The sequence below is a fragment of the Oryx dammah genome, unplaced genomic scaffold (assembly GCF_014754425.2).
Source record: "Oryx dammah isolate SB20612 unplaced genomic scaffold, SCBI_Odam_1.1 HiC_scaffold_7, whole genome shotgun sequence".
Lineage (NCBI taxonomy): Eukaryota > Metazoa > Chordata > Mammalia > Artiodactyla > Bovidae > Oryx > Oryx dammah.
In genome coordinates, this window is record NW_024070191.1 from 8,278,009 (window position 1) to 8,300,479 (window position 22,471).

The window sequence follows — 22,471 nt, forward strand, 5'->3', positions numbered from 1 at the left end:
TATATCAAAAGAGCAGGATAGAAAGCCTAGATATAAACCCACACAATTATGGTCAATTAATCTACAACAAAAGAGACAAGAATATACAATAGAGAAAATGCAGTCTCCATTGTATATTCTTATACAAGTGGTTCGGGGGAAAATTGGACAGCTATATATAAAATAATGAATTAGGATATACCTTTACAGCCTACACAAAAGTAAACTCCAAATGGATTGAAGACCTAAATGTAAGGCCAAGAACCACAAAACTCTTATAGGAAAACATCAGCAGAGCTCTTTTTGACATAAATTGAAGAAAGATCTTTTTTGATCCACCTCCTAGAGTAATGAAAATAAAAACAAAAATAAACAAGTGAGACCTAATGAAATGCAAAATTTTCTGTACAGCAAAGGAAACCATAAGTAAGATGAAAAGACAACCCTCAGAATGGGAGAAAATATTTGCAAATGAAGCAATGACAAGGAATTAATCTCCAAAAATATACAAACAGCTCACGCAATTCAGTATCAGAAAAGAAATCCAATCCAAATAAATGGGCACAAAAGCTAAATAGGCATTTTTTCAAAGACACATAGATGACCAAGAGGCACATGAAAAGATGATTGTATCACTAATTACTGTGTGTTACTGGCTTAATCTTGTCCGATTCTTTGCCACCCCATGGACTATAGCCTGCCAGGCTACTTTGTCCTTGGTATTCTCCAGGCAAGAATACTAGAATGGGTTGCCATTTCCTTCTCCAGCAGATCTCCCCAACCCAGGATTTGAACCTCAGGTCTCCCACATCGCAGGTGGATTCTTTACCATCTGAGCCACCAGGGAAGCCCATCACTAATTATTAGAGAAATGCAAATCAAAAAAAGAAAAATGATGTTCCACCCCACACTATTCAGAATGGCCATTATCAAAATATATACAAACAATAAATGCTGTAGGAGGCGTGGTGAAAAGGTAACATTCTTAGACCATTGGTGGGAATGTAAACTGATATAGTCACTATGGAGAACAGTATGGCGGTTCATCAAAAAATGAAAAATAAAACTACCATATAACTCAGAAATCCCACTTCTGAGCATATTCCCAGAGAAAACCGTAATTCTAAAAGAACATGTACCCCAATGTTCATTGGAGCACTATTTACAATAGTCAAAATATGAAAGTAACGCAAATGTCCATCAACAGAGGAATGGATAAAGAAGCAATCTACTTCATATAAATATAGTGGTGGAAATGCCATATGTAATATGGTAAGATATTAGGTAAATATGAAGTTTCAAGTTTAAAGAATATGTGATCCTGAACTTTCCATATGTAAATGCTGGTAGTCTTGAGGATCTACTTTAAATGTTTAAAATCCTTTACTACTACTTACTGTCATAGCAATCAATCTCACATTTAATTCTTCCACTTCCCTTGAACTTTCCTTTTTCCATGATATGTATTTCTACTATATTTCAGCTTATCCATCATTTTATTTTAGGAATACGTACATCTTGTCTAAGAGTAACATCAGATGGTTCTGAAGGTTATAGTGAAATTGTTATCACTTGAAAGCAAAAAATGCAATCTTTTCTCTTTATACATGTAAATAAATCTGTCTCAGGTTTACTACTAGTAAGATAAAGACGTAGAAGTGTTTCCCTTGTGCAAAAAATTTTGCTTTTAACTAAGATTTATCACTATTTCCTTATGACTTTAAAACAGATATATATTGCAGTTTTTATACATACTTGGCAATCCTATGTTTATCTTTATTCACATGCTAATTTTTAAAGAAAAATCAAACAGCTAGGGATTTTATCATCACCTATTTCATGCAGTAATTATAGCAATTATATTATTTACTCTTTAAGCACCTTGAAGTGTTCTTGTACGATGCTAAGCATCATATAAGTTACTCATAGTAGGTAGACTAAATACAAACTAACTTGTTCAAATATATTCATGAGTTTTGAATATTTCAATTATGTTTAATGGAAATGAAAGCTGCTTTCCTATCTAAAAGATGTTGATTTTCAGTGAAATATCATGATTTTCCAGCATAAAAACTGGTCAATTTTTAATTGACCAGTTCTCACCTTATAGTTTTACCTTTGGGACAAAAACAATTACATATTTTTAGTAAAATATGCTGTTCTGGAATCAGCAAAGGGCAGATAGATAGCCATTTTAAGTGATCAGACAACTATTTTAAGAATGCATTGACCTACCTCTGAAGTCAGTAATCTCATATCACCAGGTTAATGTCAATCTTTTTTTTTTTTTTTTTAAAGGTAAAGGCAAGTTTCTTGAAAGACAGATATGCACTGATATTTTTAGCACTCTCAAGAGGCTGAAATTCCAGAGTATATATTTCCTGGTGTTTGAGAACCACAGGCTGTGCATGAACAATGTGAGATTCTAAGTGGAACTCCTTTACCTCAGTGCTTAGAGGGTTTTTCTTATTAGGCAAGCCACACAATTAATTATAATCTAATTATGACTTTGGGTCAATAAGGTTTGATATGGACCTTGTTTTTTCACACCAAAATCCTTAAATGAGTAGTTAAAACCTCTTCTCTGTTCTCTTTTGTTGCTGCTGCTGCTGCTCCTCTGAATGAGGCATTGGGGTTGGGGGCGCGGTGCTGCTTGTACTATCAGCACATTCTTCTGAAAGCCTATCAATGTAACTAATGATTACTTTGTCTTAAACCTAGGCTGGTTTGCTCCATCTTATCCCTGGGAATTTCCCAAGAGTTGGCATTTGTCTTCTGGTTTTATATGTACTGTGTCCTAAGAGATCACATCTTGTTTTCTTCCTGTTTTTACTCCTGAAGTAATGTCTTCAGAAATCTTTGTTTCCCCTCTCAGTTTCCTTTTGTTTGATTTATAGTGCTGGGTTTAAGTGTGGGGGTTTGATATAAGTGAAAATTAACTTTGTAAGCAGTAACCACAACCTATATTGTGCTAAGGATAACAACTGTTTGTACTGAATCAGTTTTACTTAACAATTCCCAACAACACACCTAGATTACTGAGCAGGACTGTGTGTCATGTGCTAACCTGAAATGTGACAAAGATCATAAAAAGTGGGATGCAAAGGTTTTGGTTATCTAGGTGGAAATATCTAACTTCGTGGAAAAGAATGTTATATTGCTGAAAACAGCATAAGTGAAACCATCCTTTGTAACTATCGCTGAGATTATATAAAGGTCCCTTAACAAGTCTCCTCTGAGACAGCTTTCAGGCTTGTTCTACTCTTTTACCTGAATCTTCCTGACACTCTCAGCAACACTTGTGACATAGTGATTTTATTTTTCTTAAATGGTGGGATAGAAATTCATGTCATAGCGAAAAATATAACCCTTATTGTGATTATAGTTGTTAAAAGAAAAATTGTGACAACATAGTAGTTATAGTTATTATAAGATAATTATATATGTATATTATATAAATATTTATAAATCAGTGTAAAAAATTATATCTAAATACAATATTAATATAATGCTTGAACTCTCAAGCTCACATACTTTCAGCAGACATTATTTTGTTCATAAAACAAACCAGAAATTGTTTAATTTTCAAGGATTTATATAATTTGCATGATATCAGCATTTCAGTGTCATTATCTGCTAGTTCTGACACACTGCTATATAGCTGGATCTGTTTATAATCCCCAACTCCTGTCTATCCATATATTTACAACCATCACTTGCTTGTCTCTAAGACTGACGCCACCTCTCAGGGCTCCCCTCACATCCCACCACCTCACTGATCTCTCCCCACCAGATCTCTGTATACAGCAGAGATGCTCTTACTGTATACAGCAGTAGCTTCAAATATTTTGCAAAACTATCCCTTAAAGAACACTGTCTAATCCCTTGAACATATATAATTTATCATTTTTTCTTCATAACTTTCAACAGTTACTATAAGCAAATAATTTCTAAAATATTATATAAATGGTTATTCTAAGCAAAAATTATCACAGCATTCAAAATATAATCAAGTTTATGTGCCATAGAGACTCGGTATCATATTTCATTAACTTAAAAACTATGTCAAAAGTCTCTGTAAGACAAAAATAAAAATATTATCCTTGCTATTCTTAGAATGCATATTTGTAATTCTGAAAATTTTAACTATTTTATGCATTAAAATATTTGATTTTCTCTAGCAAAATATATATACATATTACACTATATATGTACACACATATCATGTACTTATAAGGATAAATATTTAAAGAATATTTCTCTGGATTAAACAGTCATAATTATTACTTATATATAATTGATTTAATAAGTACCTATGTCATGCATAGCTATTAAATATAAATGAAACGAGAAAATTTCAAAATGCATCTTTTTTTTTGGCATCTTAAATAAATTTATAAGCCTCTGACTTTAGTTTGTGTATCTCTATGTCAGTTCTAGTTTTGTCTTTCTACTTTATGACCATAACCACTGAGAAAACTTATTTACATAAATAAGTAAAAGAGAAAGAAATGTGGTGTGATCTAGTAGTGTCACAATTATTTAAACCCCTACTGTTTTAAAAGTCAAAAATCATATAGTACTGTACCATCAGAAACAAACCTTATGGTTCACTGGTTAATAACTACATTTTGGTTTTACTCAATTTTTGTCCTAAGCAAAAATTTGGAGACCACCTGACTTGCAAATAAATGTGTTTCCTGGTGTGCTGCACTCAATATGTCAGCAAATTTGGAAAACTCAGCAGTGGCTACAAGACGAATAAGTCAGTTTTCATTCCAATCCCAAAGAAGGGCAATGCCATTGAATGTTCAAACCATACCATTGTGCCTGTTTTGGATGCCAGTAATGTTATGCTCAAAATCCTTCAAGCCATGCTTCAGCAGTGTCTGAATCGAGAACTTCCAGATGTACAAGCTGGGTTTAGAAAAGGCAGAGGAACCAGAGATACAATTGCCAACATTTGTTGGATTGCAGAGAAAGCAAGGGAATTTCAGAAAAACATCTACTTCTGCTTCAGTGAAGTAGGCTAAAGCCTCTGACAGTGAGGGTCAATACCAAGCCACCTTACCTCTCCTCCTGAAAAATCTGTATACAGGCCAAGAAGCAACAGTTAGAACCAGACACAGAACAACTGACTGGTTCAAAATTGGGAAAGGCTGTATACCGTCACCCTGCTTATTCAACTTTTGTGCAGAGTACACTTTCTCAACACCAAGACCAACATGCTGAACATACTCTTTGACAGGTGCTCCAGGATCTTTCACACTCAAGGCAATGCCTAGAGTAAGAGAGAAGAAATGAAATGCCTTGAATTTCTTCTCTGGCAGATTAATAAGTACATACAGAGGCTGAAGATGTGATGTTCATGCTTCTCAACTTATCTGTATCTGTATACCCAGGAAGTTTTGGCATACCCTCAGAAATATTCAGACTCCATTCTGAAGATCACTGCTCTCCAGCACTGGAAAGGCCATCCAAAAATTAGGTCTTAATTTTAAACCAATTATGTTATGCATTGTTGTTTCATGAATATTTGTTTAACTTCCTCATGTGAGGTGGAGTCACTCGAGTTACACTTAGTTTATGTTGCCAGGGTCCAGCCCTGGTGGATCCGGGGTGATTCGAAGGTGGGGACGGCGTCGGCGTCTTTGGAAAAATACATATTTAATTACAGATATATAGAGAGATTAGAAACGGATAGTGTAGTAGGAGAATTAGTGGAGAAAAGAGGCTGAATTCAGCCAGAGAAATGGGAACAAGAAAGAAGCGACATGGTGGAATCAGTCTTTCTGGAAACTGATCCAATTTCTTTATTTTTGGGTTTGCTTATATACCTTTTGTTACAGATAGTGATGAATACAGAGTCAGGGGGTCTTAGGGATATTACATCATCTTCTGGCCATGAGTGAGACCTGCTGACATTCTATGACCTTTTCTTTCTGATAACCAAAAACCTTATTTCTTCCAAGAGTGTTTTTTTTTCTTAAACCAGGCACCACCCTCCAGATAAAGTTGCATTCCTATAGGGTGAGGGTGTAGTGAGTTACAATCAAGAAAGGAATTTATTTAACCCAAGGTTAACAGGATTAATCTTAAAGGTTAATACCTATCTCTCCTATATGCTTAAAGGTTAATACTTATTTCTCCTATATGTTAGTTATATTCATTATAAGGGCAGGGAATATGGAGATTTAGCAGCAAACATCAGCCCAACAAATGAAAATCCTTTTACCAATGTTCCCCTTAAGATCTATTTAGTCTTAAGATAGCGATAAAGTTACACTTTTACATAACAAGGACACAGTGATTTATAACAAAGCACAGTGATCTATTACAAAAGAGAAAATCCATTAACTCAAAAAGTCTAGTATTGCTAACATCAAAAACTACTATATTTCCTTTTCTATACTCCAAATATATTGATTAATATATTCCCAGGTGCCTAAGGATATGGAGGCCTGGTGGCAATCATTGACTCAATGATAAGAAAAAGCCCTATGCTAATTAAGACTCTCAAAATACTCCAAAACTGTCTGTGCTGTTTATGGTTAAGAGGCAGTAAACAATCATGTGACAGGCTATGGATAATCCTGTCACACAAGCTAGTTTGTCAGCAGAGAGGTTTGACCTGAGACATCCTTGTCCCACCCAGAGCAGGGAATTAGCAGTAATTATTGGCACAACAAATGAAAAACCCTTCACCAATATAATTCCTAACCAACCCACTGTATTAATAATTTCTAACTCCCCAAAAGAATTTGCCTTTAGTAACAATCACATGTGGCCAGACGAACCTATACAGGCGGGCTAGATAACCTTCAGAGGAGTCGTAAGCTGAAACACTCTGCCCAGGAATTTTTATTGCCTTGGAGCTGCATGCTTACTCCTTCTCCGAGAGAAACGGTTATCGGGGAGAGCCCCCCATAAAGTCAGAGGTGTAGGCGAGAGCATAAAACAGACTCTGGTTTTGCGGTAGATGCTCGGGAACAGGGGGTTTCCTGAGGCTTGATCACGCCTTTGCATATGCCAAGCCTCCTTCCTCATGACCTTTGCCATGGGCGGAGTTCCTCACGCTGGCCCCCAACATTATGTCATGCACTTCTTGCTACTAAACCATATCTTTCAGTGCAGATTAGAATCCGAAATATGTATGTGCTTAGTTTCCATTTCTAAAAGCACCAGTTAAAAAAAAAAAAAAAGGCAAACAAATTAAATAACATGATGTGGTCATTTTTAAATATTAATGCCAAAAATATTTTGCATTCCAACTGCAAACCATTGTAATTTATTTTGAATACAACTATAAATTAGATTACAGCCTCCCATGGAATGGAAATTCAGAAAGATTGCAAATTAGTAGAAGTCACTACATTTAAATTCAGTCTGTAACACAGTCAAATCCAGATACACATACTGTTTTCCCACAGGTATCCACATAAATTCAGACAACTACATTTACGGTTACACTTATGTTTTATGTATATGCCTATTATATTTATAGGGCTTTATTTTGTTTTCCCAGCTGGATGTTCCTTAAGGGCTAGTGTCACATTAAAAAAAATAATATTTTGTTTTGGAAATAAACATTTGGAAAAAAGAAAGAAACTTTGGGAAAAAACCCACTATTGATTATTTCAGAGTTTTGAAATCAAGTGATTTTTTCATAATTTTCTTCATTTTTATGTCATCTTACTAAATGGTTTAACACATTCAGACATCTACCTATAAATAGATTCTATAAAATTCTACCTATAAGTGGGTTCAAAAACATCTGGTTAATTTATTTCAGTTTTAATTTAATTTTAACCTTTTATCTTGATACTCAAACCTTCAGATAATCTTTATTCTGCTAAAGCATTTTACATCGTAAAAGTGTGTCTCAACACTTATCTTAGACTTTTGTTCCTGATTAGGTAACAGTTTTTAAATTTACATAAATATCTATAAAAATGTTCCTCCACATTCATAATCATATTTTCATGACTGACTTCCAATATCTCTACTTAATTTAAGAATCCAGAGCTAGTCACAATTTAGTTTACTTTCTGAAGGGCTGCTTACAAAACTTTTTCTATGAAGATTACTGCAAAATGTATTAATGTTTTTTCATGGTAGATAGTTTCTCTGTATCCCAAAATTGTTGACTTTGTTTCAAGGCAAGAATACTGGAGTGGGTTGCCATTTCCTCCTCCAGGGATCTTCCTAACCCAGGGATCGAATTCGTGTCTCCTGCACTGGCATACAAGTTCTTTACTACTACCACCACCTGGGAAGCCCTATGGTTGACTGACCTTAGCAACTATGAAATCTTGAAGTTCATAGATGGTGTAACATAATGCTATGAATTTGAGAAAAAAGTATTTAAAAATATGGCCACATTTCATACCATGGAAAGAAAAGACCTATCCAAAATATAATAGTATCAGTTCAGGGTTTCAGCTCCAACATGTAAAAAGTCACCACTCCTGTCCTTACAAGAAACTGGACAAACTGAAAACCCACAATGCTTCCTAGACCCACAAGAGGACAAAGATTGTAGGGTAATTGAAATTTTGAGATACAGGTTCATCTAATGAGAACCAGTCAAACTCTCTTAACCTGGAGCAGAAGCTGCTGGAACCATAACTGTTAGGAACATTTAAATGATAATTTTGATGAACTGTTGGGGGAGTGAATGTAGACTGGTGTTAGAAGGGAAATAAATGGCTGGGTACAAGCTTTAAAACTGTTCTGTATTCTTGTGGGCTTTATCTGTAGGAAATTTACAAGGTTCTCAGAATGTTCCCCATGTGGCTCTAGGAAGGAGATTAATCATTGCAGCTATAACTGAAGTCTGCTCAATATATTTCCCACAGACTTCTCCTTAACTCTCCATGGGGGAAACTTGGCCAGAGACTTATCTCTATGCAGAAGATCATCCCTCCTGCTCCAGACTTTCCTATCCTTCCTAACTCACGAAGATGTGGGGTGGGAACTATAACCAATAAAACCGAAGGCTTCAAGGTCACTGATGTAGAATGCTGTAGCCAGAGAAGGAAGTTGGGATGAAAATGGAAGAAAAGCTATTCCACTGTGGAGAAAGACTTATTAAGGTCACATTTCTAAAAGATGAGTCCATTAAATGACTGAAATTATAGAACACCTCCATACCCCACACGTTATGACTAGCACTAGGGCACCAGCACATTACTAGGGGTAGCTGAAAGCAGCTTTCTTTGAGGAAGATTACCTAGGAAAGCCTGAAGTCAGAGATAAGACAAACAAGGATACCAGGGGAATGTTTTATGTCTGGTAATTCCAACAAATATTAACCAGAGCCTGACTCAGCCAGAGTAACATAATGCACAACAGAAAGCTCTCTTTGTCTCAGTAACCATACCGATCCACAATATCTGACTTTCAACAAGATTACAAGGTTGCCAGGCTTGACAAAAGGCAAGCTAAAACAATCGAAAGAGGCAAAGCAATCATCAGACCATATGCAGATATAACACAAATGTTGGAATTGACTATGAGCTCAGGTCCAGTGATCTATGACAACCTAGAGGGGTGCAATGGGGGTGGGAGGTGGGAGGGAGGTTCATGAGGGAGGTAATATACATATAGCTATGGCTCATTCATGTTGATATACGGCAGAAACCTGCACAATACTGTAAAGGAACTATCCTCCAATTAAATATAAATAAATTTTTAAAATAAGTGAAATTTGAACTATGACTAATATGTTAAGTGGAATATGTTAATATGTTAAATGGAACCAGTAGTCTAACAAACATGGACAAAAGGGTAATGAAAGTAGATGAAAATTCTGAGCAAGAGGCAAAGGGAAATACTAGGGTTCAAAAATGTAACAGAAATGATGACTACCTTTGATGGTCAGTAAACAAGTTAGAGAAAAATCAAGCAGCTTTAAGATAAGTCAATAGAAACCTCTCAAACTGTAATGCAAAGGGGGGGGGGGGAGAAAATGCCAGAACAGTGTATTGAAGAATTATGGGACAAAAAGATTTAACACATGCACAACTAGAAAACAAAACATAAAAAGAGAAAACATTGCAAACTATTTTAAGTAATCATAGTTAAGGGCTTTTTAAATAGATGACAAACACCAAACCACAGATTCAGTAAGCTCAGAGAATATCCAGCAGGATAAGTAGAAGAAATAAGCAAAAGCCCTATATCTAGGCTTTCTGTTTTCAAAAGGAAGAAAACCAGAACAGGGGAAGTTTTGGAAAGCAGCAGGGGGAAGGGACACATAGAATAAGAAAATACACACAATGGATTTCTTAACATAAACCATTCAAGCAATGGGAGAATTGAGGTGTGTGTGTGTGTGTGTGTGTGTGTCTGTATGCAAAGTCACTTCAGTCATGTTTGACTCTTTGTGAGTTATTTAGTGTTAAAAAACAAAAACAAATACATGATTCTAACTACAGAGGAAATAACTTTCAAAAAAGGAAGCATAAAGATTTTCATAAAAAATAATGAGAAAATTCACACCAGTAAACCTTCCCTGAAAGCAATGTTAAGCTTTCAGAAGACGGAAATGCAGTTAATCAGTCAGTTCGGTATCTCAGTCATGTCTCTTTGCGACCCCATGGACTGCAGCACACCAGGCTTCCCTGTGCATCACCAACTCCCAGAGCTTGCTCAAACTCATGTCCATTAAGTCGGTGATGCCATCCAACCATCTCATCCTCTGTTGTCCCCTTCTCCTCCTGCCTTCAATCTTTCCCAGCATCAGGGTCTTTTCCAGTGAGTCAGTTCTTCGCATCAGGTGGCCAAAGTATTGGAGTTTCAGCTTCAGTATCAATCCTTCCAATGCATATTCAGGACTGATTTCCTTTAGGATGGACTGTCAGAGTCCAGCTCCAGCAGCCAGGGAATCATCCTGAGGGGATGAGTGGTGTCGGTGAAGAATGATGTAGCCTCTGACTCGAGGTGCGGGACTACATGTTTATTTTAAGCATCAGGTCTTCTTTGACAAAAGCATTAGGTCAGAGGTTTGACATTTTCAGTCCCCCCTCACCTTGATTTATTGTCTCATTGTTGCCCTTTAAACAGAGTTCCTGCTTCAGCGATTACTTGTGATTACATTGTAACTCATGCTTATGTCTGGGCTGCATACCACATTCCTCAGTTTATTTCTTATCTTTCTAAATCCTGCTTTTCCCTAGTATCCTAAACTCACTATCTCCTAAAATGCTTCTAACTATTCTTAATTATTCCTAAACCCTAAACTCAGCAAACTTTCTTTGCCATAAACATTTCCCTCAAAAACGGGTCTCAGAGAACAATCCTTCCCATGGCCTCAAGCTGCAGCCTATGTGCTCATCCTGGGACATTCTTTGTAAAAATCCTTGAACAAATGTCAGTGGTTACTTTATAGATTATTTTCTGGGCACAACTGCAGAAGGCTTTGTGCATTCTCATGCTTCTCTCAAGAACAATAAGAACCTTAACATTCTTTCCAGCCAACTCAACTGAAGAAAGGAATGAACAAGTCAGAATCATAAAACCTAACTCTTTCATCCTGGGACCATGCCTGTAGGATGAGGACAGGGGGTTGGGGCTGTGCCTCCATTTTGTCAGTAATGCCTAACGCAGCTCCTGATAATAGACTGGTTGGATCTCCTTGCAGTCCAAGGGACTCTCAAGAGTCTTCTCCAACACCACAGTTCAAAAGCATCAGTTCTTCAGTGCTCAGCCTTCTTTATAGTCCAACTCTCACATCCATACATGACTACTGGAAAAACCATACCTTTGACTAGATGGACCTTTGTTGGTAAAGTAATGTCTCTGCTTTTTATGCTATCTATTTTGGTCATAGCTTTTTTTCCAAGGAGAAAGTGTCTTTTTAATTTCATGGCTGCAGTCACCATCTGCAGTGATTTTGGAGCCTAAAAAATAAAATCTGTCACTGTTTCCATTGTTTCCCCATCTATTTGACATGAAGTAATGGGACCAGATGCCATGATCTTAGTTTTTTGAATGTTGTTTTAAAGCCAACTTTTTCACTCTCCTTTTTCACTTTCATCAAGAAGCTTTTTAGTTCCTCTTCACTTTCTGCCATAAGGGTAGTGTTATCTGCATATCTGAGGTTATTGATATTTCTCCTGTCAATCCTGATTCTAGCTAGTGCTTCATCCAGCCTGGCATTCCAGGTGAGGTACTCTGTGTATAAGTTAAATAAGCAGGGTGACAATATACAGCCTTGACGTACCCCTTTCCCAATTTGGAACCATTCCGTTTTTCCCTGTCTGGTTCTAACTCTTGCTTCTTGACCTGCATACAGATTTCTCAGGAGGCATGTAAAGTGGTCTGGTATTCCTATCTAAGAATTTTCCATAGTTTGTTGTGATCCACACAGTCAAAGGTTTTGACATAGTAAATAAAACAGAAGTAGATGTTTTTCTGGAATATTTTTGGATTTTCAATGATCCAATGGATGTTGGACATTTGATCTCTGGTTCCTCTGCCTTTCTAAATCCAACTTGAACATCCGGAAGTTCATGGTTCACATACTGTTGAAGCCTGGTTTGGAGAATTTTGAGCACCACTTTGCTAGTGCATGAGATCAGTGCAATTGTGCAGTAGTTTGAACTTTCTTTATCATTACCTTAATTTGGGATTGACATGAAAACTGACCTTTTTGAATCCTGTGACCACTGCTGAGTTTTCCAACTTTGCTGCCCTATTCAGTGCAGCTTACAAACTCAGTTAAATGAAAAAAGGAGGATCACTGGAAAATAATTAAATTGAATTAAAATAAATGCTTCATTTTTCTTATTCTTAATATAGAATATGACTGCTTAAAGAATTAGTAGTAAAAATGTACTGACTAATGATAGCATATGGATAAGTGAAATAAATGACAGTAGTGTTAGAAAAAAATCAGAAAGGTAGGAATTGGGAATATTGTCAAAATGTACTTGTAATGCAGGTGACATGATATAGTGCTACTCAAATGTGAATTTAAGATTAATTAAGACATATCCTGTAAACTCTCGGGTGACAAGTGAAAAATAAAAGTAAGTTCAACTGAAATTCTAAAGAGAAATTAGTATGGAACCCTATAAATGCTCAATTAAAATTAGAGAAGACAGTAAAAGAGAACAAAAACAAAGAGCAAATGCAATAATATTAGTCAGGAACACTATAAATGTGAATGATATAATACAGCACTTAAAAAGCAGAGAATTTCAGGGCAAATAAAAATATGAACCAAGTATATATTTAAAGTGGATTTCTTTTAGAACATATAAATATGCAGGATAAAATTGAAGGACTCTAGAAAGATATGCCATACTAATTCTAACTTTTAAAAATGTTCGAGCCAAAAATAAAATAAAATAATGTTCAAATATTTGGAGAAATATCAGAAATAAGTTAACATCTGACTTATAAGAAATTGAATGTGGGATATTATAAATACTAAACTATTTCATTATTTTTCTGTGTACATATATATATATATGATTTAATTGGAGTGTAGTTGGTCTACAATGTTGTGCCAATTTCTGCTATACAATTAAGTGAGTCAGCTATGTGTATACATATATCTCTTCTCATAAATTTTCTCCCACCCCAACCCTCCATCTCACCATGTAGGTCAGCACAGAGCACCAAGCTGTGCTCCCTGAGCTATAGAGCAGGTTCCCACTTAAGACTATTTAAAAAATTTAAAAGGAACTACATTAAAATTGCATTAATTAGTGAAAGTACTACACTCTTTTTTGAAAGAAATAATTTGCAGCTATTTGTTCATACATAGAAAAGCAAAAAATAAAGACTATCCATCAAACCATTAATTATGATTGACTTTAGAAGACTTTACATAAGTTATATATTTCTAATACTCAACATACTCAACAAGAGTCTGAAACGGAGTCCTTGGGTGCAGCATCAAAAATGACAGAATGATCTCAGTTCCTCTTCAAGGCAAACCATTCAGTAAACAGTAATGCAAGCCTATGCCCCAACAACTAATGCTGAGGAAGCTGAAGTTGAACGGTTCTACGAAGACCTACAGGCCTTCTAGATTTAAAACCAAAAAAGATGTCCTTTTACTCATAGGGGATTGGAATACAAAAGTAGGAAGTCAAGAGATACCTGGAGTAACAGGCAAGTTTGGCCTTGGAGCACAAAATGAAGCAGGAGAAAAGCTAAAATGGTTTTGTCAAGAGAACACACTGGTCATAGCAAACATCCTCTTTCAACACAAGAGACAATTCTACACATGGACATGAGCAAATGGTCAATACCAAAATCAGACTGATTATATTCTTTGCAGCTGAAGATGGACAAGCTTTGCACAGTCCACAAAAACAAGACCTGGAGCTGACTGTGCCTCAGATCATCAGCTCCTTATTACAAAATTGAAGCTGAAATTGAAGAAAGTAGAGGAAACCACTAAGCCATTCAGATGTGAACTTCATCAAAGCCCTTGTGATTATACAGTGAAGGTTACAAATAGATTCAAATGATTAAATCTAGAAGACAGAGTGCCTGAAGAGCTATGGAAAGATGTTTGTAGCATTATGAAGGAGGCAGTGATCAAAACCATCCCAGAGAAAAAGAAATGCAAGAAGGCAAAGTGGTTGCTTGAGGAGGCTTTCCAAACAGCTGAGGAAAGAGGAGAAGTGAAAAGCAAGGCAAAAAGGGGAAGATGTACCCAACAGAATGCAGAGTTCCAGAGAGTAGCAAAGAGAGACAAGAAGGGTTCTTAAACAAGGAATACAATGAAGTAGAGGAAAGCAACATATCTCACCAAGAAAATCAGAGATATCAGAGAATACTTCATGCAAGGATGGGCACAATAAATGACAGGAACCGTAAGGACCTAATGAAAGCAGAAGACATTAAGAAGAGGTGACAATATACAGAGAAAAAAACATACAAAAAATGTCTTAATGACCCAGATAACCATGATGGTGTCATCACTCACCTACAGCCAGACATCCTGGAGTGGGAAGTCAAGTGGGCCTTAGGAAACATTACTACAAACAAAGCTATTGGAAGTGATGGAATTCCAGCTGAGTTATTTCCAATTCTAAAAGATGATGCTATAACGTGCTACACTCATATGTCAGGAAATTTGTAAAACTCAGCAGTGGCCACAGGACTGGAAATCATCTATTTTCATTCAAATCCCAAAGAAAGGCAATATCAAAGAATGTTCAAACTCCTATACCGTTGTACTCATTTCACATGCTAGTGTTATGATCAAAATCCTTCAAGCCAGGCTCCAGCAGAATGTGAACCAAAAACTTCCAGATGTATAAGCTGGGTTTAGAAAAGGCAGAGGAACCAGAGATCCAATTGCAAACATTTGTTTGATCATATAGCAAGGGAATTTCAGTAAAATATCTACTTGTGTTTCATTGACTACACTAAAACTTTGCCTATGTGGATCACAAAAAAGCTGTGGAAAATTCTTACAGAGATGAGAATACCAGGCCACCAAGCCAGTCTCCTGATAAACCTATATGCAGGTTAAGAAGCAACAGTTGGAACCTTACATGGAACAACAGACTTGCTCTAAATGGGGAAAGGAGTACATCAAGGCTGTATATGTCATCCTGTTCATTTAACTTATATGCAGAGTATATCATGTGAAATCCTGGGCTGGATGAAGCTCAAGCTGGAATAAAGATTCCTGGGAGAAATATCAATAGCCTCACATATGAAGATGATTCCTATCATGGTAGAAAGTGAAGAGGAACTATAGAGCCTCTTGATGAAAGTGAAAGAGAAGAGTAAAAAAAGCTGGCATAAAACTCAACATTCAAAAAACTAAGTTCATGACATCTGGTCCCAGGACTTCATGGCACATATGGGGAAAAAGTGGAAGCAGAGACAGACTTTCTTTTCTTGGGCTCCAAAATCACATGGATGGTGGCTGCAATAATGGAATTATCTTGTTCCTTGGAAGGAAAGTTATTACAAACCTAGACAGCCTATTAAAAAGCAAAGACATTTCTTTTTCCATGGCCATGTATGGATGTGAGAGTTGGAACATAGAGAAGGCCAAGTGCCAAAGAATTGATGCTTTTGAGCTGTGGTGTTGGACAAGACTCTTGAGAGTCCCTTGGACTGCAAGGAGATCACACCGGTCAATCCTAATGGAAATCAATCCTGAATGTTCATTGGAAGGACTGATGCTGAAGCTCCAATACTTTGACCACCTGATGCAAAGAGCCAACTCACTGGAAAAGACCCTGATATTGGGAAGGATTGAAGGGGAAAGAGAAGAGGGCAGCAGATACAAGGAGATGTTTGAATAACATCTTCAACTCAATGGACATGAATGTGAGCAAACTCAGTGAGATAGTGAAGTCTGACTTCACTGGCTTGCTGCAGTCCATGAGGTCAGAAAGAGTTGGAGAGGACTTAGCAAATGAACAACAACAAATGTTTACTATCACCTCAGAGATTTTCTTACATCTCATTCCTTAGAATCGGGGCCTAAAAGGGGAATTTTTATGTAAATGACTTATTCCAAGAATGCCCTCTGGTGAAAGGTACAAGGAAGTGATGGGAGCAAAACAGGGCAGACAGCAAATGACATGGATGGACCTAGAGGCTGTCATACCCAGTGAAGTTCATCAGACAAAGACAAATGCATGCTATCAATTATATGTTGAAAGTAAAAAAACAAAAGGCACAAATGAACTTATTTACAAGACAGAAATGGAGTACACACTTATGGTTACCAAGAGGAAAGAGGGGGTAAAGTGAGATTGGGGTTGACATATAACAAAGCTACTGCTGCTTACTCACTTCAGTTGTGTCCGATTGTGTGGGCCTATGGACTGCAGCCCATCCGGCTCCTCTTGTCCATGGAATTTTCTAGGCAAGAATACTGGAGTGGGTTGCCATGCCCACAACCAGGGGATCTTCCCAACTCAGGGGTCGAACCCACGTCTCCTGTATTGCAGGAAGATCCTTTACTGTTGAGCTGTCAGGGAAGCCCCACCGACACACTGTGCTGTGTTGTGCTTAGTCGCTTAGTTGTGTCCCTCTCTGGGACCCCATGGACTGTGGTGCGCCAGGTTCCTGGGGATTCTTCAGGCAAGGATACTGGAGTGGTTTGCCATACCCTCCTCCAGGGGATCTTCCCAACCCAGGGATTGAAGCCAGGTCTCCCACATTGCAGGTGAATTTTTTACCAGCTGAGCTAACAGGGAAGCCCCATATACACACTAATATATATAAAATAGAGAACTACTATATAGTACAGGGAACTCTACTCAATACTCTAATGACATACATTGGAAAAGAATATAGAAAGAATAGATATATGTATATGCATAACTGATTCACTCTGCTGTAGAGCAGAAATGAAAAATATTTTAATTCAACTATACTCCAATAAAAATTATTTTTAAAAAACATAAATAGAAAAAGCTCAACAGTATAGCTCAGCTTGAATCCATAGGCATTCTACAATTGTCATGCCTTGATGCAAGGGGCTTGGCTTTTGTATCCCCTAGCAGATCATCTTGGACCTCAGTCCTTACTGGAACACGGGTACACATATCAGGACACCCCCCCCCCCCAAATATATATATATTATATAGCATGAATGTGTATTATGTTTCTAAGCAGAAAACAAAGATCATGTGTTTTCTGGGGGCTGTTCAACCCCTCCGTTGATAGTTCTAAGTTAGGTAAATACATCATTTTTTTATTTCTATTCTTCTGCTATGTTCCCTGCAACGCCTAGTGTATGCCTTTCTAGAATATGTACACTATCAAACAGCATAAAACGCTGACACAACTTTCTGTTTGTGTAAATGTTTCTTCAAAGCAGTTTGTGTACTGTATCTAGGTATTACTTTTCTTTTATTGCTCTCCCAAGTATTTAAATGTCTTAAAATTAGGCCCAGAGTCTAGTCTGCAAAATAGAAAATTAACTAGTAACTTTTATTCCAGTGGAATCATAAATCCTCAATTTAAATGGTTCTCTCACCTACAGCTTTTTAAATTATCTGTAACTACCTGATTTTACTCTGTATTTTGAAAGCTAAATCACGACTTTTCCATAAATTTAAGTTTTTACAATGTAAAAGTATAGTTTTAAGAGAGCAGCTGTATATAAGTGCTGTCTGTCTGTTCACACAGAACTATCGCTACAGAGACACAAAGTCTTCAAAGAAAACTCACTCGACTGGGTATTCAGGGATAAAACGAAGTGATGTTTCCTCCACAAAAATAGCCTTCATTTAAAAAGTGGTACTTTCTCTTTTACAATAATGTTATAAGTACATATAAGTTATAAGTACATATAATGTTATAAGTACATATAATGTTATAAGTACATATAATGTTATAAGTTCATAAGTACAAATAACTGCTTTGGATAGAAATGTGCTACAACCTGATACTATTTTTCATGTGTGCTCAGCTGCTTAGCTGTGTCTGACTCTTCGAGACTCTTTAGACTGTAGCCCCCAAGCTCCTCTGTCCATGGGATTCCCCAGGCAAGAATCCTGGAGTGGGCTGCCATGTCTTCCTGCAGGGGATCGTCCCAACCCAGGGATTGAACCTGCACCTCCTGTATCGGCAGGTGGATTCTTTACCACTGAGCCACCTGGCAAGCCCTTACATGATACCAAACATTGGTTGGTATCCAAAGATCAAATTGCGAACATCCACTGGATCATCAAAAAAGCAAGAAAGTTCCAGAAAAACATCTATTTCTGCTTCATTGACTATGCCAAAGCCTTTGACTGTGTGGATCACAATAAACTGTGGAAAATTCTGAAAGAGATGGGAATAGCAGACCACCTGACCTGCCTCTTGAGAAACCTGTATGCAGGCCAGGAAGCAAAAGTTAGAGCTGGACATGGAACAACAGACTGGTTCCAAATAGGAAAAGGAGTACGTCAGGGCTGTATATTGTCACTCTGCTTATTTAACTTATATGTGGAGTACATCATGAGAAACACTGGGCTGGAAGAAACACAGGCTGGAATCAATATTGCTGGGAGAAATATCAGTAACCTCAGATACGCAGATAACACCACCCTTATGGCAGAGAATGAGGAAGAACTAAAAAGCCTCTTGATGAAAGTGAAGAGGAGAGTGAAAAAGTTAGCTTAGAGCTCAACATTCAGAAAACTAAGATTATGGCACCTGGTCTGATCATTTCATGGCAAATAGATGGGGAAACACTGGAAAAAGTGGCAGAATTTATTTTGGGGGGGCTCCAAAATCATTGCAGATGGTGATTGCAGCCATGAAATTAAAAGACACTTACTCCTTGGAAAATTTATGATCAACCTAGACAGCATTATTAAAAAGCAGAGACATTACTTTGCCAAAAAAGGTCTATCTAGTCAAGGCTATGGTTTTTCCAGTAGTCATGTATGGATGTGAGAGTTGGACTATAAAGAAAGCTGAGTGCCAAAGAATTGATGTTTTTGAATTGTGGTATTAGAGAAGATTCTTGAGAGTCCCTTGGACTTCAAGGAGATCAACCAATCCATCGTAAAGGAAATCAGTCCTGAATATTCATTGGAAGGACTGATGTTGAAGCTGAAACTCCCAGTACTTTGACCACCTGATGTGAAGAACTGACTCATTGGAAAAGACCCTAATGCTGGGAAAGATTGAAGGCAGGAGGAGAAGGGGACAGCAGAGGATGCAATGGTTGAATGGCATCACCGACTTAATGGACATGATTTGAATAAACTCCAGGAGTTGGGGATGGACAGGGAGGCCTGGTGTGCTGCAATTCATGGGGTTGCAAAGAGTCAGAGACAACTGAGCGCCTGAACTGAACTGAACTGAATCCAGTTAAAATCATAGATGTACCAATTGTAATAACTGAATCATAGGCAGAAACTTTGCTGTTAGAAATGAACTGTCTTAAAAAAAGTGCTTGACTTATGGTTCACTGAAGGATGAGAATAGGAAGAATGTACCATATAGACAGATCAATATCTCTTACATGGTTTTACTCTATGAAATGGACACATACATGTTCCTAAACATAATTTCTACCCATTGATTTCCCAAAAACCTCGAGAAATAAATTATTAAGGAAAACATCTACCAAACATTAGTAATGATAGTTTTACATAGAAAATTTCTGTTGCTTGCCTCCTGAATATACATTTTACAGTCTATTTAATTTATTTCATTGTACTGAGCTTGCCTCATTTTATTACACACACAAAAAAAGTCCAAGCTCAATTTAAGAAAAGTAAACTTTATACTACTGTACTTATATGTTTTTAATGCTGTTCATATTTTAAGTGTCTTTTTATGAAGAATTGATACTTGTCATCCAGACATTTAATTATTAACTTATCCAACGATAAAGAAAATCTTCAAAAAGTAAACTAGTTATCTGGTAAGGACTATTCTGTCTTTAATCAAAGGTATATCAAGTCTCTTTGATCTGATGAACAATGGTTTTGAAAAAAAATAAACCTTGCTTTTGGTTGGCTGATTAAAGGTATTTTTTCAACTTTCTATCATTTCAGAGATTTTAAAATCCAATTTAATTAATGATAGATTTCAATTTTAACTGTCAAATAATATGTTGAATAAAATTACACAATAGGCTAAAGAAGTTCCACCTACTATATTAAGACTTACATTATTTTAAGATTTTATTTTGACCTTAAAACAATTCAAGTTGGTTTGTACTCAGAAATGCAATTTTAAACTCTAATACACTTAATAATGATTATAATAGTGAATCAAAATGCATATAATAACTAAAAAGAAAACTATAATTTAAGAGCAGAGACATGGCTATATTGGTATAATTAGCCAAACATGTTTTAAATCATATTTAATGTAATGAGCTTTCAATTAATAAATTTAATCTTGCAAAAGATATTAAGCTATTTGTAGAACTCTATATACAACAAAACATGTCACTATATAGACTTTTTGACATTATAAACATATTTTGCTATGTTTTATCTTTATATATTTATAGCAGTCATATAGAAGAATAATTTTAAACATGAGTATAGCTAACTATGAAAAAAATAGCTAGACATCATTTGATTTTTAAGGAAAAGAAAGTGTTTCAGAGTCAGGGTTGTGTTTCTATACGACATGTTTATAATTCAATATGCTTTAAAGCTAATATTTATTTTCCTTTCAGTTTTACATAATCTGAAAAGACGGACATAAGAAACGTGAAATTTAAGTTTAGAGGGGTGGTTCAAGCGGATGGTACAGGGAGACCTTGAACTCGCCTCCTCCGGGGCTGACTGCCAATCTCCAGCTACACACAGACCAAATAAGAGCTGAGAGCAGGAGGCCTGGCCCCGCAGCACGGGCAGGCGGCCCACAGCGGACAGGGCCGGAGAGGCAGCCCCACGGTCTCACTGAGGCCCCGCCCCGCCGCCCCCACCACGGGCGGGAGGGATCGCATCCAAGTTCTGAAGGCCTTCCAGGGGAGGGAGAGACGTGTACCCCGGGTCCGGCAACACACCCCCTGGGACCTGCCGCAGAGAGACTAGCCCCCAAACCCCCTGACCTAGAGAAGAAATGGGGCTCACGTCCAAGGGCCCCCAAGAGCTGTAGGTAACTGAGATTCTCCTTTAAGGGGAACGCAGCCCAAAAGCAGCAGTTTGAAAAGCACCTGGACTGTATGTGAAGAGGATTCATTTGCGAACCTTAAGGGATCGCTAGAGCAAGGTGGACACGTAGGGCTGTCTCCAGCGGGGCAGGTGCCCGCAGACATCACGTTCACACCTCCTCTCCTCCAGCTTGTGTAGACAGTGCAGATGGACACACCTCTTCCTGCTGCCGCCCAGTGCGGCCCGTGGGGTAGGGGGCTATTTCACTGCCTCGGGGACGCCAGTGAGCGTGGGTGGCCGCAGCAACGCCCTGCTCCCTGGCCGAGGCTGGCAAGCAGGAGCAATCACAGGCTGCCCTCGTCCCGAGCTAAAGCCGGTGTGCACACACGGCCAAGGCACTTACCCTTTCCATCGCTGAGGCTGGTCTGTGCAAGCTGTCAAGACGTCTTCCCGCTGCTTTGCTGATGCCAGTAGACATCCCTGGTGCTCACAGTCACCAGCTGCCTCACTAAAGCCAGCAGATATGCGGGATCCACATAGTGGATGTCACTTGATTACCTGGCCTGATGGGCAAGGGTCTTGCGTTCCTGGGCTTCAGGAACACAGTTTTAACAATTGAAAAGATAATTATTGATGGGCTACCACCCCTCCATGAGGGCTTTCCGAGTGGCACTGTGGTAAAGAACTTGCTAATCAGGAGTCTCAAGAAATGTGGGTTTAATCCCTGGGTCAGGAAGATCCCCTGGAGGAGGCATGGAAACCCACTGCAGTATTCTTGCCTGGGAAATCCCATGGACAGAGGACCCTGGTGGGCTACAGTCCACGGGCTCATAAAAGAGTTGGGCATGACTTAGTAACTAAATACCAAGCACCACCACCCACCCCAGGGCACTGCTCAGTCAGCAGATTGAAACAGAGTCCCTGTCTTCCTGTGAAAA